Source organism: Mastomys coucha, unplaced genomic scaffold (assembly GCF_008632895.1).
Source record: "Mastomys coucha isolate ucsf_1 unplaced genomic scaffold, UCSF_Mcou_1 pScaffold1, whole genome shotgun sequence".
In the NCBI taxonomy this organism is placed as follows: Eukaryota; Metazoa; Chordata; class Mammalia; order Rodentia; family Muridae; genus Mastomys; species Mastomys coucha.
The window spans coordinates 29,493,187-29,498,197 of NW_022196891.1; the positions used below are offsets into that span (position 1 = coordinate 29,493,187).

Genomic DNA, 5,011 nt, shown 5'->3' on the forward strand with positions numbered 1-5,011 from the left:
TAACCAAAGGATCTGGATTAACTGTGGGTTATTTGCATATGTGTGTTTGTGTGTACATTGTGGGTCCAAGGATCAAACGCAAGTGGTTAGGTTAAGGTTTGGCAGCAAGCACCTTTGCCTACTGAGCCACAAGTGTGTCACAGCATGTTCGTGGGGGTCAGAGGGGAACTTCAGGTATGGTTTTTCACCTTCTGCCCTGTTTGAGACAAGGTCCCTGTCATTTGCTACTGCATGTGCCAGGCTAGGCTAGTTGGCCTGTAAGCCTCCAGGAATTCTTCCACCTTCTTTGTTGATACCGGAGCGCTGGGATTACAGACAGGTACCCCCAAGCCTGCTCTCCATGGGTTCTGGGACTCAGAAAAAGTTCCTCATGCTTCACACCAAGTGTTTTCCTATCAAACCAGCCCCCATACCCTGTCCAGAGTTTTGTTAGCAGGAACAGAAATATAAATCATCTTTTTCCAAGTAGAAAAAAATATTCAAATTATTCTTTTATCTTCTCAAATTCCAATGAAAAAGATGAGATGTAAAGAACCTAACATATCTTAGTAACTAGGAAAAGCAGACAGAAACAGGAAAAAATGACATTCTGCGGTACGCAGGAACTAAGATTAAGCTAAAAATTGGCCACAGCAAAACAGCTTTTACCTCAGAAGTAACTTCCACATCGGTATCATCACTTAAGGACTTGGAGTCCTCAAGATAGTCGTCTTTTCCCACTTCAACCATCTGTGAGGGAAAAGAGACCTCATTAGCAATGCTAACCTGCTTTACGAGAGACTATCTGAAAGCAAAAGTGATGAATAGCTTCAATATAAAACTCACTCCATCCCACATCACTACCACTTAAAAAGGAGAGAATATAAATGTGAGATCTTGATCCTATAGACATACGGCTGACATTTTAGTAGCACAAATGACCAAAAAGCAGCCACAGGGTTACCAAATACCTTCTATATTCACCAAGAGGTGTCCAAATTCATAGCTCCAAAGAAAATAAATGCCAGAAGTATAAAAGCAGCAATTCCTATGCAAGAGATTGTAATCTTGTGCACGGTGGCCACAGGGGATGAAATAGAGCGCTTTAAAGCTTTACTTTTCACATTCAAGAAGAAAGCAATGTGGCAATCTGGCTGCCTTACAAAAGCCTGCCCGCAGACCAGGAATCAGAGCTACGTGTGCACTAGGCCTCCAGCAGGCAGGAGGAGAAGCAGACAGAGTTCCAGACCGGTTTGGTCTAATGGTGAGATCCTGCCTAAAAAGAAGGAAAGAAGAGAGTGGAGAGGACAGAGGAGGTGAGAGAAAGGGAGGGAAGAAAGAATGAAATGTAGATGGTCTAGACTAACATTTTGTAGGTGAAGGCAAGAAACTGCCTACTTAATCCGCAAACTGGGTTCCAGATCAAATAGATACAGAACATTCCTCTTAAGAAATAATAAATTAACTAGGCAAGGTAGCACAGGCCTGTAATCGGTGTACTTAAGAGGCAAAGGCAAACCACTTTGGAAATCAATTTAGCAGTTCGTCAGAAAATTAGACATAGTACTACTTGAGGACACAGCTATACCACATGTAATAAGGACACATGCTCCACTAGGTTCATAGCACCCTTATTTATAATAGCCAGGAGCTGGAAAGAACCCAGTTGTACTTCAACAGAGGAATGGAAACAGAAAATGTGGTACATTTACACAATGGAGTACTACTAAGCTATTAAAAACAATTAATTTATGAAATTCTTAGGGAAATGGATGGATCTGGAGAATATCATCCTGAGTGAGGTAACCTAATCACAAAAGAATACACATGGTATGCACTCAATGATAAGTGGATATTAGCCCAAAAGCTCCAAATAACCAAGATACAATTCACAGACTACATGAAGCTCAAGAAGAAGGAAGAGCAAAGTGTGGATGCTTCGGTCCTTCTTAGAAAGAGAACAAAATACTCACAGGAGAAAATATGGAGATAAAGTGTAGAGCAGAGACTAAAGAAAAGGCCATCCAGAGACTGTCTCACCTAGGGATTCCACATACAGTTACCAAACCCAGACACTATTGTGGATGCCAAGAAGTACATGTTGAAAGGAGCCTGATATGGCTGTCTCCTGAGAGGCCCTGAAAGAGTCTTGCAACCAACCATTGGACTGAGCACAGGGTCCCCAACAGAGGACTTAGAGAAAGGACCAAGGAGTTGAAGGGGATTGCAACCCCACAGAAAGAACAATAATATCAACCAACCAGTCCCCCTCAGAGCTCCCAAGATACTAAGGAGTACACATGGCTCCAGCTGCATATGTTGCAGAGGAAGGCCTTGTCATGAATCAATGGGATTAGAGGTCCTTGGACCTATGAAGGCTTGATAGATGCCCCAATGTAGGAGAATTGAGGGTGGGGAGGTAAGGAATGGGTGAGTGGAAGAACACCCTCTTAGAAGCAGAGGGAGGGAGAATGGGATGGGGGCTGGGGAGGGGGGGACTGGGAAAGGGGTAACATTTGAAATGTAAATAAAGAAAATATCCAATTAAAAAATAAATTAATTAATTAATTTTAAAAAAAAAGAGGCAAAGGCAGGGGGATCTCTGTGATTTCTGGGCTAGCCAGGGCTACATGAAAAACTCTGATTTTTCTCTCAAAAGTTCAAGTATTTTAAGGCCCATTCTTTTATATAAAAATGTCCAAACTCTCATCTTCATTTTAGTCACTAACATTCCTGCCATGTTGTTTATAATTGGTTTAGAGAGTCTAACACGACCCAAATTCCTGTAAAAATCTGCTACTTTTATCTTCTGCTACATTTATTCAGTGGCTTTTTAAAAATTTATTTATGCGTATTAGTGTTTTGCTTGTATGTATGTCTGTGTGAAGTGTCAGATCCTAGAGTTACTGGCAGTTGTAAGCTGCCACGTAGGTACTGGGATTTAAACCTAGGCCCTCTGAAAAAGCAACTCAGTGGTTTTTTTTTTTTAAATATTTTTTTTCAGTTAGTGTACAAAAATAATGGATCTTGTATGACGTTTTCACACATAATCAATGGCTATTACCAAAGCCTGTCTATGTGCTAAGCACTAGCTCTGCTGCCCAAGCTTCTGACACCCATGCTGCTACTTTTAACTGTATGCTACTTTTAACTGATACCTTTTTACATTTTCTTCAAGACAAGGTTTCTCTGTGTAGCCCTGGCTGTCCTGGAACTAACTCTGTAGAACAGGCTGTCTGAAAACTCAGAGATCCACCCACCTGCCTCTGCACACACCCCCAGTGCTGGAATTAATGGTATGTACCACCGTAATTAGCTCTAATTTCTTTTAAATTATGTGTATGCATGTGGCTTTAAGCATGTGAACAGTGTCTCAGGAGACCAAAAGAGAGCATTAGATCCCCCTGGATCTAGAGTCAGAAGCAGTAAGCCACCAGGCATGGATACGAGAGCAAGGAAGCTCCAGGTCCGATCCCCTATCTCCAACTCCCTTCTTAATACAGGAGAAAAAAAATCATACTAACTTTAAAATAGGTTTTAAAAATTAGCTTTTTCGGGGCTAGAGAGATGGCTTAGTGGTTAAGAGCATCGACTGCTCTTCCGAAGGTCCTGAGTTCAAATCCCAGCAACCACATGGTGGCTCACAACCATCCTTAACGAGATCTGATGCCCTCTTCTGGAGTGTCTGAAGACAGCTACAGTGTACTAACACATAATAAATAAATAAATCTTTAAAAAAAAAAAAGGGAAAAAAGAAATTTCAACAGATTTAAAAAAAAAAAATTAGCTTTTTCCAATTTTGTTATGAAGTGGTTACAAAGCTACCAAAGTTCTTTAAGTACAAGGATTCTTTTCTCCTGTAACAGAAACTATTAAGGTCATTCATAGTTTTGCCTTATAAGCAAGTTTCTAAAAGAAACACTCCACAATGAGTCCACTGAAGTGGAGGGGCAGCATGCCCCTAACAGAACAAGACCTTCTCCATGAGTCTTGGCTCATTTCTGAGGCAGCCTTGTCTAACAACATAAATCTTAAAACTGGGTGTAGAGAAATACTCAACACCTGAAGATGATTCTAGAACACAGATACGGAGTGAGAATGATTGAACATACCTTTTTGTTACTTGTTTTCCCTACTTCACTTGCTTGCTCAGAATTAGCAGCTTCAACTTTTATTCCAACACCTAATTGCTCTGACACGGTATCATTTAAAAACCACAAATCGTCCGTAGTGTCTGAAACAATGGCAGTACCTATATCCTAACAGAGAAAAACAAATGTAAGCTTTGTAACTGGTGACTTATCAGAGATGCTCAGTCAACTTAATGCCATCCAGAGAACAACATGCCTCTCCTCAATAGACAGGTCTTCATTCAGCAGGACTCTACAAAATGGATAGAAGTAAGGGTATCTGAGAAGCAATTTTTTAACGGTAAGTGCGATACAAAATACAAGAAATGGTATAAAAAGAACTTAGAAGAACAGTTGTTCTACTAAACAGAATGTACTCTATAGTCATAAGTACACAAGTTTACTTACTCCATAAGTAAACAGCTAGGAAAGTTCTGTGCTTTCTGACATATCCTTCCTATTTACTATCAATGACTGTTTTCCAGAGAAACAGTAATGGCAATCCCATTCTTTGAACATGATGCTTTTGTGTTCCTTTTTGAAAAATAGTTTCATAACGCAGTCCTGGTGAACCTGGAATTTACTATGTAGTCAAGACTGAATTCAAACTCAACATCTTCCTGCCCCCAACCTCAGAGTCTATACACATGCACCACCATACATAACTACTTTCTGAAGCTTTCAACAATATCCAACATATACAAACTTAACTTACTGCATTCATCGGTGCACTTTTTTTTTTAAAGGTTCATTTTTATTCTATGTGTACAAGTGTTCTGCTGCCTGTAGAGCCCACAAAGGCATCCTCTGGAACTGAGCTATAACCAACTGTGAGCCACTAAGTGGATGCTGAGAAGTCAACCTAGGTCCTGTATAAGATCAGTAAGCATTCTTAGCCTCCG

At 40.4% G+C, this 5,011-nt stretch overlaps 1 long non-coding RNA gene across 1 annotated transcript; it reads right to left on the reverse strand.

Annotated features, from left to right (window-relative positions):
• Nucleotides 1-651: 651 nt before the first annotated feature.
• On the reverse strand, nt 652-4,970 carry LOC116099220. The gene is made up of 2 exons (XR_004122167.1): nt 4,092-4,970; nt 652-729 (listed from the first exon to the last, which is right to left on the reverse strand). It is a non-coding gene; the product is annotated as an uncharacterized LOC116099220 (long non-coding RNA).
• Between the last annotated feature and the right edge of the window lie 41 nt (nt 4,971-5,011).